At 41.8% G+C, this 14,991-nt stretch overlaps 1 non-coding gene across 1 annotated transcript; it reads left to right on the plus strand.

Moving 5' to 3' along the window:
* Positions 1-1,184: 1,184 nt before the first annotated feature.
* LOC131247556 (small nucleolar RNA R71) lies at positions 1,185-1,291 on the plus strand. Its single transcript, XR_009171837.1, has one exon. It is a non-coding gene; the product is annotated as a small nucleolar RNA R71 (small nucleolar RNA).
* The last annotated feature ends 13,700 nt before the right edge of the window (positions 1,292-14,991 follow it).

Genomic DNA, 14,991 nt, shown 5'->3' on the forward strand with positions numbered 1-14,991 from the left:
TGGAAAGCAGGTATTGTTGGACAATTTTCAGTTGTGTGAACATTACAAGCACAAATACCGCAGACAACTTCCTTAGCCTTATCCTTCTTAAGTTCCATGGCCTTAAGTTTCCTTGTAAGACTGGCCACTTTAGCATTTAAATCATCTTCCTCTTTCAAAAGATATATCTCGCCCTTCTCCTTTGATTGAGTAGGTTTAGAAGTGATGCTAGGTCTTGGGGAGATGTCCCATGATTGTGTGGTTTCGGCAAGTTTGTCAAAGTAATTCCACACATCATCGACATCTTTATTCATGAATTCCCCATTGCACATTGTCTTGACGAATTGGCGTATAGAAGATGTCAGTCCTTCATGGAAGAAACTTGTTATGCACCACGTGTTGGAGCATGAAGTTTGGTTAAGGAAAGGAATCTAATAAGGAAGATGGAAGAATAAAATAAAGCATGAAAGAGAGAAAGAAGCCATGTTGTGCGGGTTTTGAGTTGCATTCGAAGTGATCTCGTGCAACTCATCATAGTTGTGCGATCACGCACAACTCATCATAGTTGTGCCTGCCCGCGCTACTCCCTTCATAGACGGTTGGATTGAAAAATGTGAAGTGGGGTCCATAGCTCGGAATTAGAGGACCCACACATGCGGAAGCCTATAAGTACCCCCTTACCCCCTTCATTTGAGGGATCGGATTTCCAGAAGACCAGTGCCTTTGAAAGGTACTAGAGGGGAGAGAGAGAGAGAGTGAAGGAGGCCGGACCGCGCTACTCTTCATGAATTGCGCGTACCTGCGCAACTCCTCATGGAGGAGTTGCATGGGCACTCTATGAGGCAACAACATGATGATTTTCACAAGTTTTCCCAAGTCATTTCAAGTATTTCAAGGAGTTCCAACATTTCCTTTATCATATTAAGGGAGGGAGATGCGTGTGTGGAGAAAATCCACACAACTCATCTCTGATGGAGATATGAATAACATGAGTTGGAATGCTACCGAAATTTATACTTAAATATATTCAGCACTTGTACTTCCGATTAAAAAAACTCTATCCTAGAATCAAAGGATCAAAAGGACGTAATGAATTCAGAATGAATAAATTTGATGATTATTTTCTCTATCCTTCTTTGTCATGATTAAGTAAGATAGTTCCCTGAATCAAATGCTTTCATTTATGGTTGAAACACCACATTTCAAAACTGTGTTGTGGGCATGAACTGACAAGATCCTTGAACCACTCCCAACATTAAAAGAATGTTTCATCTTCCTTTTGGGTGAAGTTCATGATCGACTTTCTAATGGTGTTAGTTTTATGGTATGAGAAGAATTTCTTTATGAACTCCCTTGTCATGTCGTTCCATCTGCCAATATATTATGGATATAGTGAATGTAACCACGTCTTAGCCTTTTCTTTTAAGAAAGGAAAGAGTTTCAGCCTGATCGTGTTCTCAGACACATTAGAAAAGTATAAAGTGGCTATGATCTCATCAAACTCTTTCATGTGTAGATATGGACTTTCAGATTTAAGTTCATGGAACTTTGGGAGGAGTTGGATCACCCCTAGCTTGATATCCATATTTCCTATATTTTCTAGAAAAATCATACATAAAGGTGTGCTCACCCCCGCCAATTGTAAATAGTCTCATAAGGTACGAGGCGGGGGTGCTTGATGCACCTCATTCTCATCTTGGGCTTCCTCAACTAGAGGTTGAGGTTGATTTGCATCCATCACTTCTATTGACTCTGAGGATTTCTGGTGGTGTCTAATCCGGTGATGGATAGGCAACCCTTCGACCAATCCTCCTTCACTTAAGAGACGTCGAGTGTTTTCATTGACCCACTTGGGCATGAAACACTCTCAGCTTTCAAGTACAAAATCTAACTTAAAATCTAAGAATTGAAAACTATAGTAAATAAGAAGAGAGAGAGAGAGAGAGAGAGAGAGAGAGAGAGAGAGAGAGAGAGAGAGAGAGAGAGAGAGAGTTAGAACGAGGTTACCAGATAGAAGATGCTAGGTTAGGGTCCTACAAAGTTAGAAAAAAAATCCTAACCTAAGAATAAAATAGAAAGTTAATCCTAATCTTAACCTAATTCTAAAACTAATTAAATTCAAAAAAATGCAACTGTAGTCCTCAACAACGGCACCAAAAACTTATTCACAACCCCAAGTGTAGGGTTGCGATGTAGTAATAATCTCAGTGAGACCGAGGTCGAATCCACAGGGACTAATCTCGTACGTTTCTGAAAGTAACTAGAAGAAGATGTAAATCTAAATTTGAAATATTTGGAAAGATTAATGTTGAATAAGTTAATTGAAACTTATAAATTTAAAGGTAGGAACTAGGGTGCCAAGGATCCACTTGTAGCTATCAAGATACTACCTTATTTGATTCAAGAGATCCAACTGGAATCAGAGTCCTATCATATCCAGTTGGAGAAAGAGATGATCGAATCTCTGACCTTCTCATTGATCCAGCCTCAATGGAGGAGAATTGTGAAGATTGGAAGGGATTCTGTCACCCTACCATGACCAAGGGACAATGGTGAACAACGGGATTTACCAATCCCACAATCTTAAAGAGGAAAAGAAGATATTCAAAGCTATCGCAGATCTATTGTAATTGGAATCACAACAAACTATTAAAAACTGAAAATATTCCTTAAAATCAACTAGAAATCAATGAAGTTTAACATAAACATGAATCAAAGCAAAGTAAACATCCCAATCATGCTACAAGCTTCACCTCTTAGCCCTAGCTAAGAGGTTTAGCAAACCATAGTCATGATTAAATTAAAGTCTCTTAAGAAAAGCATAAAAACTACTAAGGAAGAAGAAGAAAGACTCTTGGCGGCGGCTCTCCACCCTTTGGCTCCACTTTTTAAACCCTAGATGATGCCTAGGAATGTCCTACGAACTCCTATTTATAGTTGTGAAGCTCCACCTTACGCACCGACTTGGAATTTCCGCAATCCGTTGCGAAACTGCCTCAATTTACGCAGTCCACAGCTTTTCCGCATTACACTTTGGTCGGACTAAATTAAGATTAAAAATCATACTTTCTTGCTGGACAAATCTGCGTGATTTTGGTTTCGGTCGCCTCGAAATCGCATCTGAAGTTTATATGCAACCTACTTAGGTGGGACCGAAGTTGCCTTCGGTCGCACTAAAGTTGGCTTAGGTGGGACCGAATTATGCCTGAAAATCTTTATTTCTTATTAGACTATTTTGTGCAATTTCGGTCAGACCGAAGTTGGCTTAGGTGGGACCGAATTGTCTGATTTTTCCTCTATTTAACTTGTGCTTTTGCCAGTCTTTTCTCCATCCTTTGTACTTGATTTCTTTAGATTTTTGGCATATAAATTCTTCATTCTTGGTCACATAAGATCCATTTTTTGCCTTGGTGATTCTTGAGCATTAAATCTATGATTTTAACATTCTTTTCAATCCAAGCTCTCAGATTCACATTACAACACAAACATGTATAAAATATACCATTAAGCAGTATCATGTTCATAAAACCAAGATATAAATGGGGAAAATATGCTATATTTGACAATCAACACCCACGTAGCAACCGGAAGTACGAGGACTCCTCCGAGTTGTGAGTGCCTTCTCCAATGCATAAGACTCTGTAATATTTGATTTATAACAATGTATGGTTGGTGTTTTAAAACACTCTTCGAGAGTGGGAGTGAGTGATCAACTTAGTGGTTCCATTAATTCTAAGCTACATTTGTTATCAATTCCACTGTCACAGGTAATGATAAAGTAACTTAAACACCTAGTTCCTATTTAATCTTATTCATGAATGTGCATGTTGTTAGACTGAGTGACGAAACTTGTTTCAACACTGAGGTCTTGGTATTGATTCCCTAGTGGGGGTGACTAACAGCGGAGTGTGTACTGACAGTGTTCCTTGTACTAATAAGCTAACAGAAAAAAAGAGATGATGCATGCCCTCACAATCCAATACTCCCTCATAAGCGACTCCAACGCCATATTCGCAAATGCCAACACTCCCTCATCACGCGACCACAACACCCAAGTTGCCACAGCCTAAACTATTGCAATGAATGTTTATATTAGCTGAGTAATTAATTAACTCAGTTCATCTAGAGAAATTGGGGAAGCTAGAACACCTCCATTTAGTAAATGGTCTTATCTAGATTGCTAGGCCCAGGGAGGTCGTAGCGGTTCTGTGCCTGTGATCCTTAGGATTTACCACCTATCGACAACTCCCAATCAATGTGAGGCTAACACTAGACTGACCAATTGGCCCCACTGATCACTTAAGACCTGGATGACACAACCCGGAAGTACAGGGTTAGGCCACCCATTACGGGTGGAGGGCCCCCACAAATGGTGTAAGGGTCGTCACCTAAACACAATTATGGAGTGGTCGTGACATCATCATAGTTTAAAGTACTAGGCTCATAGCCTCCTTGGTTGCTCATTGCTCACTAAGGGGAGACTTGTCCCCCAGCGTAGGTCGACGGCATGGACATAGTGGTCCCATACCACCATACCTGGCTCATAGAACTCGGGGATCGTATCACTAATGGTTATCAGTAGACCTCTCATGGGTATGGGGTGCTCCAGATCCAGGTAGGCGTGATTGTACATGGTGGACACAGATGGTTGGTCGGCTATTAGGCCAGTTCGGTTAACTCAGGCGAACCTTGGTGTAATCGGCATTAGGTAGAAGCATCCCATGTAGTCCAACTACTACCTGTTGTCTATGTTCAGCTTGAGTCAAACAGACTAGTCTGGGGCTAAGGACTGAATTATAGCTGCACTCATGAATTTATGGTTTGTCGGCCAACCTGATTAACCAAATAGCCGCAATCAATCAATATATTAATAAATTAATTATCGTAGTTATATGAAAGAGTACAAAAAATAAATTAGGAAAATTCTACATTATTTGGGCATTGTATCGAACATGTAGGTGTACTACCACTATTCATCATAATTTGCATGAGGTAAGGTGAATTGAGTGCATATGAAGGTGGATAATATGAAGCATAAGCAACAAATTCAGTAATTTCAACTTATTCTATCATCCAATTGAATGTTCAAGCTACATTACATGTGATTAGCAATTTATGGAAGGCAAATGACCTTACGAGTATGTACGGGTTACCATGCAATCATCTACTAACTACACAAATTAGTAATCATGTCATGGGGTTTGATAAACGGCAACTTAGGGGTAATGGTTCACACCTTGGATTGGTATGTCGAATTTGAACTTGCTCCTAGGGCTAGGGTTCTGTAGGTCGGCTCATCGGTGCCATGTACTAGCATGGTTAGCTCGCAAGGGCACAAGTAATAGGCCCTCAAGGCCCAAATTTTGAGGAAAGGCTTGATATTTACCTTTACTCATCGCCGGGGCAAATTCTGGTTGTGAGGCGCGATTGCGGCTAGCGGGGATGGGTGAATTCTCCAATCAGCTCCTCTCATATGCCGCTTCTCCCCTCTTCTCCTCTCTCTCTCTCTCTTGTTATAAATGAAAATTTGTATAAGAGAGAGAGAGAGAGTGTGTGTGTGTGTGGGGGGGGGGGGGGATGAGGCTATTTATAGTGCCAGGAATGTGCACAAATAGCCCCGAGCCCCCTTTTCCATTAAACTTTTCCTGGGGGAGGTTGTTTTCGATTTACGGGGTCTTTTCGGGAGCCCATTGACTCATCCACACCAAGGGTAGGTGCCCCACTATGGGATCTATGTTTCGTCACAACCAGGTGGTAATCGGACATTTCGATTAGCCGTGGGGACCCCACTTATGATAGAATGATATCGACAATCGATCGAGGCCGCAACTATATGGATATGAGCAGGGAATTATCCTTAACGCATACCTCGAGTTTGGTTGTGATCTAATGGTCGAAAAGTCAAAACTTTGTGAAAGAGTGGGGGCCTATTTTACTTAAGTTTTAGATTTTAGCCTAGGGCATTCGTGTATTTCAAGCACTCAGCCCCTGGCCCAAGTTAAGCAGTTTTAGGCACTTTCGTGGTTTGCCATCCACGATGGACGTCAAGCCCACTGAGACAAATGTCTTTCTATAGCCTCAGATTTAGTAGCCCACAAATGAGTGGTATATAGCTTATTTGGATTAATTATGACATTTCTGGAATGAATCAGATAGGGAGATTTCTTGTGCGTAATGATTATTGTCTGGATTAACTAAGTTCATAGTGTGGCTTATTCACAATTAGCGAAAATGGCCATTTGATCATAATTGCTCTAAACCGTTGGTTCGTAGGATAAATGAGTAGCTCGGTTGATTTGATTTATCAATTAAGATCCAACCCTTAGTTGTCTTGACTTTCGGTAGGTCTTTATTTAGTTAAAGTTTTCTTGATTAGTCAGTGATAGGTCGGCTAGATTTGGACCATATGTGAACAAATCTCGATGCTAAACTTGATGTTTAAGTGAGCGGGCAGATTTGTTGGTTTCTTATGGTTGATTAATCGGATTTACACGGTTCTTTACCGGTATCACCCGCGTATAAGCTCACCTCGAGCATCAAAGGTTAGTAAGTGACAACTTATGCTAGTTATATGAAAAAATTTCAAGGATTTTTTGAAAATCCAAAATAGTGAAAATTCTGGATATTACAATCTACCCTCCTTAAAAATAATTTCGTTCGTGAAATTGCCTAAAGTAAATAAGTAAAGATATTTTAATTTCTTATGCCTAAGTTTTGTGATTTCATGTTCATTTGTGTTAGGGTGCTTACTAACTACACTAGCCTAGCTTATTATAGTTTACCCCCCTTAAAACTTTTTGGCCCTGATGGTTTACTACAAATTTTTCAAAAGATTTAGACTCGTGATGACAGTTCCCCTCTATCTAGAATAAAAAATATATGTTTTTAGTGTTTGGATAACATGAAGAGACAGTTGTAGTGGGCTTGAACCTGATACGTTGATCATCTAGCTGACCAGGGTAGAAGGCTTGTTATATCCCTCCCTAGTCATGGTAGATCCTAGTCTTCTGCTTGGTTAAATAAGAGAGTCCATTGGTAGTCCCCCAGAATTGAGAATTGGGTCAAGTTGCGAATGCTTCGCAGGTGTATGGTTCCGTAATTCCATAGTTCGATTATTCTAGACATTTGGGGAATATTAAAATTTATTAGTAAGTTCAAATTTCACATTTATAAGATTGTCTATTGGGTCTTTTTTTAAGGAGGATTTTTGTTTAATTTATGTTCAACTTAGTGGGTGATGAGTCTCCCATGGTGCCTATTATCAAACGACTATCCTAGAAAGGTTTTCAAGGACCTAGAGTTTTCTATCGATGTTGCCATTTCAATCATATGGCCAGTGAGTTATAAGAAAATCATGCTTCAGTTTCTTTGTTTTTGAGAGAAAAGGAAGAATCAGAAGTTCTAAGATATTTCAGAGGTTTAAATAGACGATGTCAAAAGAAAGGCCGCGGAAAAGGAAAGAGGAAGAACATTATCTGCTCAACATGCTATGAACCTTGAATCTATAAGAGAATAATAAAACTCAAAATATTTTATTGTAGTCTGCCTCTAATATGAGCTTACAAAATCTTAAACTATGAAAATCAATCCTACTCGAGTGTCTTAATTCAACTGTACTGAAAACTACTTAAAATAGAAACTATATAAAAAAATATAATTTAATCATACAGGGTGATTTCTAGTATGAGAAAAATTTTTAAAAATACACCGAATGCTAAAACTCTAATATGAAAAGATATGTCTAGTCCATCGGCAAGTCGTAGTTATAAAAAATTTTAGTTTCAACACGTCTATTATTAGTAATGTGTTTGTCACTTTTAGTTATTAAATTATTTTTATTTTTATTTTTGCAATTCATTATTAAGTTAAATTTTATTTCACAAAATTTCATTTCATTTGAAGTTCCATAAAAATTATAAAAATTCTGGTAAGTATGGGCTGTCCAAAGCCAATGATTTTTTGTATGATTCCAAAACGTCTCTATTCCTTGTAACATTTTCTTTAAAAATATTTTTATTTACTGAATTATTTTTAAAATTCTTATTATATTTTATCATTAAGTTTAAAATCATCTCACAAAATTTCATTTCATTTGGAGTTGTAGAAAAATTATTAAAATTCTAGAAGTAACAACTGTTTGAAATTAATGATTTTTGGACAGTTGTCAACACATCCTAAACTTAACTATATTTTAATTTTGATTTTATTTTTATATAAAACTAAACTTATTAAGATTTAATTTGGCTTTTGAATCACCTAATCAGATTTATATTGAAGGGGATATGATTTTTTTTTAAGCTGGCAAAAAATTTGTCTAAATTTCGGCGTGGCCATGCAGATCCGCGGTGGCAACATCGAAATTTGTTGAAATTCGGCGTGGCCATGCCGATTCAGTGGCGGCAACGCTACCCGCTGTCAAAATTTGGTGTGGGCATGCCAATTCGGCGGCGATGACACTCCCCGTTGTTGAAAATCGGCGTGGGCACGCCGATTTGGCATTGTGAACGCCGTCCGCTGTCTAAAATTGGTGGTGGCACACCATTTTGGCAGCGGCAACATGATGTAGAGCAGATCTCGGACACTTTCATGTCTAAGATGGACCAGAGAAGGCCCGATCGATGGCAGAGGTGATCCGGTGTAACACCCTGTACTTTTCAATACTTGGGTGTTATCGCGTCACCCAACTTAATATGAACACTAACCTAGCTTATTGAACGTTCACCATCATTCTAATATAAATCTGACCGTCGAAAATAATTTCCATCCACATATCAAACTATCCATTCGATCGATTTGTTTTAAAATAGTTGATCATAACTTTAAAGACATCTATTTTGGGATGTCAATCACTTTGATAAACCAATTAAACCATTCATCATCGATTGAAGGATCTAAATCCAAAGACCCATTGTTCATCCAGTTCACAGCATCCCGTAGGAAGATCCATCATTTGAAAACATAGATCGAATTATTTGATTTCATATCCAACTCCCAGATCGCACTTAAACATTCATTAGGATCCCAAGGGTTATTGATAATTAAATGCTAGTCAATCCAATCGTTGGATCGTTTGAATGCTTAGTAAATCGTGATTTGGTAATTAGAGATTCATGTGATGTAGCTCACTTTAATGCAAAATAACCCTAATATTAGGGTATGTAGCTAAACGACGCACAATGAATAGTCTCACATCTTACGTATAGGCCTAATAATAAATAAATAAATAAAAAGATAAATAAATAAAAATGTATAGGTAATATTAATCATAATAATATAAAATCATGAGATGGGTAGTCCTGATAACCTACAGAGTGGGACCACAACATGAATATATATATATATATATATATATATCCATGTAATAATAATAAAATTAAATTAAATTAAAATTAATATTACTATTTAGATAGTGACAAGTCTTGAACGTGAAAATGACCCATTAGGACCTTCTGATCATTAATGGTCAGATTGGGATCGATTCGACCGTCCGATCGATGTATTCGGCACTTAAAGACAGTGATTCGGTTAGTATGGCCCACCTAAGCATTGGATCTACCACATCTCTAGTTAAGATGGCCCAGTTGAGCCCTTGAGCATTATGGATGGAGTGGATTCCTCAAAAAGATGTCTGTGGGCCCCATAACCATTTTGTGTGTGCTCTAGAGGAAGTGCACTGGATCACGGCCCTGGTCAAACTGGGTTTGACCCACAGTTTCCCGTAAAGAGGAAGGATTACTCTCCCTTTTTCCTGTTTTTTTGCCAGCAGATGGACATACATCCGTAGTTTTGATTATGGCCCACGAATAGGGGCTTACTTTCATGATTTGAGCCGTCCATCACGACGGAATGCCAAAACTGACAAAAACCATGCCGTTCGTGCAAATCAATGCACACGTGCATGCTCACAGCGACAGGTGCAAGTGGCCTAGTGTGCGAGCGAAGGTGTGCTTCCAGCCCTCCCAAAGTTAAACCGTCGTGATCAAGGCAGGCCACCTTAAGCTAATCCAAACCGTCCATCGAGTAGAGCACTCTCGTTTGACCAAATATGCATTGTCTGTGCGCATTCATGCACACGTATGTGCACATAGAAACATGTGCAAGGGAGTGACATGCGGTGGATCTTTCAAAAATGGAAATCCCAATCTGCTGCTGCCACGATGGCAATCCACATGAGCCTAGCTCCCAAAATCTCAGCCCTGTAATACGAAAGATCTTAGCCATTCATTCCATTCACTAGGATTATGGTTTTCATAGAAAACCAGCAACTGAAACCACTCTCCATTAGTTGTTTTTAGAAATCGGACTCCAGGGTGAGATCCTAGCCATTCATCGAGCATCCAACAACTCTGGGTAGTTAGGGTAAGCATAAAAAGTGTGAGGGAATCGAGCAACAAGGGCTCACCCTCCATTTTTGGCGGCCGCGCTTGAAAACTGCCGTTTTCTTCTTCCTTCATAACCACCGCCCAAAGCCCTTCCAACATTCATTTCAATACATTAAGAAGCTCCTTGGGGTTCATCTAGACTGCCTAGAAATGATGGTTTGAAGAAATACGCCTTTGATGTGAACCTATCATTAGAGTTGCCTCCTTCTTCTTCATTTGCTGTTGTACTACACCACACCTAGTCGCAGTGAGTCGGGGTGAGTTCAGTCGGGTTGGAGCTCTTACTGGCCAGGGTTGGAAGAGAGAGAGAGGAGGAAAAATAGAGAGAAGGGAGAGTGCATGGTGGCTATTTGCTACACGACTCGAACCGAGTAGAATTTGGACAAAGTCAGGTTGGACTTGGTGTCTGCTGTTGGACATTTAGCATAGGAGAAATTGGATCGGGAGAGAGTTGCTGCTGGAGTCAAGCTTTGAACCAAGTTGGATCAGTTCTGTCCCTGAGCATGACTAATTGCGTAGAGTCGCTGAGTCGAGCACGACTTAAGCTCTAGCCTGGTTCAAATGCTCTGTATTCTTCCAGGAGGAGGAAGTGAGGAGAACAGAGAGAGGGAGAGAGAAAAGATAGAGAGAGAGAGAGCAAAGGGAATGGGTTGAGTTCAGGAACTTGACTCAGCCATCCGAGTCATTGACCACCGACTCGTTGATGCGAGTTGCTGGTTGGGTTTAATCCATTTTAAAATTTAGGGAAGTCCACGAAAAGGGAGAGAGGAATGAAAGGAGAGGAAGAGAAAAGAAGTGAGGGAAAAGAGAATAAAGAGAGAAAGAGGGAGAGTTTGGGTTGGAATATGAGCTGTCTCACTGCCGAGTCAGTTGGTTCGAGATAGAAGTCTGCTAGACGTTATAGCAAGAAAGAAAGGAAGAAGCGAAGCAGAAAAAGGGTGAGAGAAAAGAGTGAAGAAAAGAAACTGGAGAGAGAGGAGACTGAGTCAATTCGTCTGGAACTGAGTCAACTCGAATGGAATTGACTCCAGTTGGGTCGGGTCATGCTTGGGCCTGGTCCAGCCTTAGCTGAGGTCCAGTAGGGAGAGAGAAATATGGAGAGTGCATGTGATGGCAATTTGCCACGCTAACATGACTTGAGCTAGTTGTGGACCGAGTTAGGTCCATTCTTGTGCGAGTCCAACTTGTTGTCGGGTCATGTAGACTCGACACATTGAGTCTAAGTTGGGTTTGGGTTGCTATCTAGGTAGCTAGACAAGTAAAACAAAAAGGGAGAGAGAGAAAGGGAGTGAGTCGAGTCAAGTCTACCTCGGGAAGATTGTAAGGGCGCACGTGAAATTGCGGTTTAGACCGCTATAGTAGAGGTATGAAATACTTCTAGAGTCCTAGACGTGAGGTGAATAGGACTTTTCAAATGATTATGCCAATAAAAAACTTTTATTGCCTAACTTAACTGATTTACAAATAAACTCAGCAAGGTAATGTAACTCTAATGGCTTCCAAGTTAGTTAAAGGGTCCAATCACATAAGCAACTTAAGATATACCAATAAAGCAACTAGCCTATATCATAGTGTACTTGTGTGTGAAAAGTTCTTCCTATCAATCAATGACATTCATTCAATCATGTATAAGAATTTAAACATTCAAGCATATTTAAGCATGATTAAACAGATGCGCAAATGATAATTTCAAACACAGGCATGTAAAGTGGTTCGGCTATGTGCCTACTCCACTCCCATCATCCACACTCAATCCTAGAGTACACCAGATTTCACTATTAATGGTTTTAAATTAGGTTCACCAATAACCTTTACAATCCTATACTAAGGACACCAATTTATGCTCTACGCAAGAGCAAAGGTTCTACACCTAAAACCCATGTTTGGGCCCACCGGCCAAGGTCTCACATTAGGCACCTCTGTTTTGGCCCACCAGCCAAGGTCCCACACAAGGCACCTCCGTTTAGGCCCACCGGCCAAGGTCCCACACTAGGCACCTAATCGAGTTTGTTGATAGCAAACTCTTAGTCTCAATCTTACACGAGGATAGAGACTAAACTGTAGACTCTTAACAATGACACTTACTTGTCGGATTGAGTCCTCTTTGTTAGCTCCTCTTGGGTTGCTTGATCTTATCGCTCTCATGCTTGAATCAACTTCCTAGTGCTCCCCTGATCTCATAGCTTGGATTTTTCTATTGGTTTAGCTTCACGATCAAGAACCTTGCATATGATATACCTATTGTAACACCTCGGTCTCAATGGTAAGATATTGTCCGCTTTGGCTGGCACAATGTCCACCTTCACGGCTTTGTTCTCGCAGGTGGAAGCGATTAGCGAACCACCTGTAAAACGCGTCTTACCCTTGAAGGCCGAAGCCCTACATATAGTCCAGATCTTCAGGCATTCCCTTTCCAATGTGGGACTGGACACCCACCTCCTTGACAGCTGGCTCGTCACCAACTCGGCTAGGCAGGGACTCACCCCACCTCGGGAGACAGAGCGCCCTCTCTCTGATACCATTTGTAACACCCCGGTCCCAACAGTAAGATATTGTCTACTTTGGCTGGCACAATGTCTACCTTCACGGCTTTGTTCTCGTAGGTGGAAGCGGTTAGCGAACCACCCGCAAAACATGTCTTACCCTTGAAGGTCGAAGCCCCACATATAGTCCAGATCTTTAGACATTTCCTTTCCGATGTGGGATTGGACACCCACCTCCTTGACAGCTGGCTCATCACCAACCCGGCTGGGCAGGGACTCACCCCACCTTGGGAGACAGTGCCCTCACTCTGATACCATTTATAACACCCTAGTCCCAATGGTAAGATACTGTCCACTTTGGCTGGCACAATGTCCACCTTCACGGCTTTGTTCTCGCAGGTGAAAGTGATTAGCGAACCACCCGCAAAATGCGTCTTACCCTTGAAAGCCGAAGCCCCACATATAGCCTAGATCTTCAGGCATTCCCTTTCCGATGTGGGACTGGACACCCACCTCCTTGATAGCTGGCTCATCACCAAACCAGCACGGTAGGGAGGGGCTTTGCCCTTCAAGGGTAAGATGCGTTTTGCGGGTGGTTCACTAACCGCTTCCACCTGCGAGAACAAAGCCGTGAAGGTGGACATTGTGTCAGCTAAAGCAGACAATATCTTACCGTTGGGACTGTGGTATTACAAATGGTATCAGAGTGAGGGCGCTCTGTCTCCAGAGGTAGGGTGAGTCCCTGCCCAGCCGGGTTGGTGACGAGCTAGCTGTTAAGGAGATGGGTGTCCAGCCCTACATTGGAAAGGGAATGCCTGAAGATCTGGGTTATATGTGGGGCTTCGGACTTCAAGGGTAAGACGTGTTTTGCGGGTAATTCGCTAACCGCTTCCACCTGCGAGAACAAAGCCGTGAAGGTGGACATTGTGCCAGTCAAAGCGGACAATATCTTACCGTTGAGACCGGGGTGTTACAAATAAGTACCTGCCTAGCTGGGTTGGTGACGAGCCAGCTGTCAAGGAGGTGGGTGTCCAATCCCACATCAGAAAGGGAATGCTTGAAGATCTGTGCTATATGTGGGGCTTCGGCCTTCAAGGTTAAGATGCATTTTGCGGGTGGTTCGCTAACCGCTTCCACCTGCGAGAACAAAGCCTTGAAGGTGGACATTGTGCCAGCCAAAGCGGACAATATCTTACCGTTGAGATCGGGGTGTTACAAGTTGATATCAAAGCATGATTTGGATTAAACTAGACCTTGGTTATGGTCACACGACGCCCACTGACGTACTTTGACTTAGGAGGGTACGATAGAACGTAGAAATAATTATAGGATTTCTAGTTTCGTCGGACGTCAGATTCGGCCGAAACTGACCTTCGTAGTTAACTCCGTAGGCCCCGTGGATTGTGTAAGACAATCCAAATCTCTCATTATTCCATCCATCGACAAGTTTAGACGCCGATTCAGTCAATCCCGCGCGTAAAACACGCTAAAGCTTGAATATTTGCAAGTGGGAGTGCGAATGTGTACCGAACCAATGCGGGGGGCCATACCAATACTTAAAATGGGATCTGAGGTGGGTCCCATGACTTTTCGGCACCCCGAGGGGGTGTTGACCTTGCCCCCATGTAGACCCACTGCCGGCGAGGAAGATGCCCAACGAGGCCCCCGCCAGATCAGCGGGGCTCCGCCCAACTAGGCAGGGCGCAGGCGGGGGCCCCTGCCACCTGGCTAGGCCCCGCCAATCGACCGATCATGTGGGCCCCCATGCACGTGTGGGACCTCCCCTCCAACTCTAAAAATCCTCATTGGGGTCGTTTTTGTAAAAATCAAACCCCCTTTACTTCATATTCTATCCCAAACCTCTCAAATCCTTCTTCCTCTCTAATCCATTACACCACCCCACCTCGAGGTGGGGTGAGTCTCTGCCCAGCCAGCTGTCAAGGAGGTGGGTGTCTAGTCCCACATCGGAAAGGGAGAGCCTAAGATCTTGGCTATATGTGGGGCTTCGGCCTTCAAGGGTAAGACGCATTTTGCGGGTGGTTCGTTAACCACTTTCACCTGCGAGAACAAAGCCGTGAAGGTGGACATTGTGCCAGCCAAAGCGGACAATATCTTACCGTTGGGATTGGGTTGTTACACTTATAAAG

The sequence above is a fragment of the Magnolia sinica genome, chromosome 5 (genome assembly GCF_029962835.1).
Source record: "Magnolia sinica isolate HGM2019 chromosome 5, MsV1, whole genome shotgun sequence".
Taxonomy (NCBI): Eukaryota; Viridiplantae; Streptophyta; class Magnoliopsida; order Magnoliales; family Magnoliaceae; genus Magnolia; species Magnolia sinica.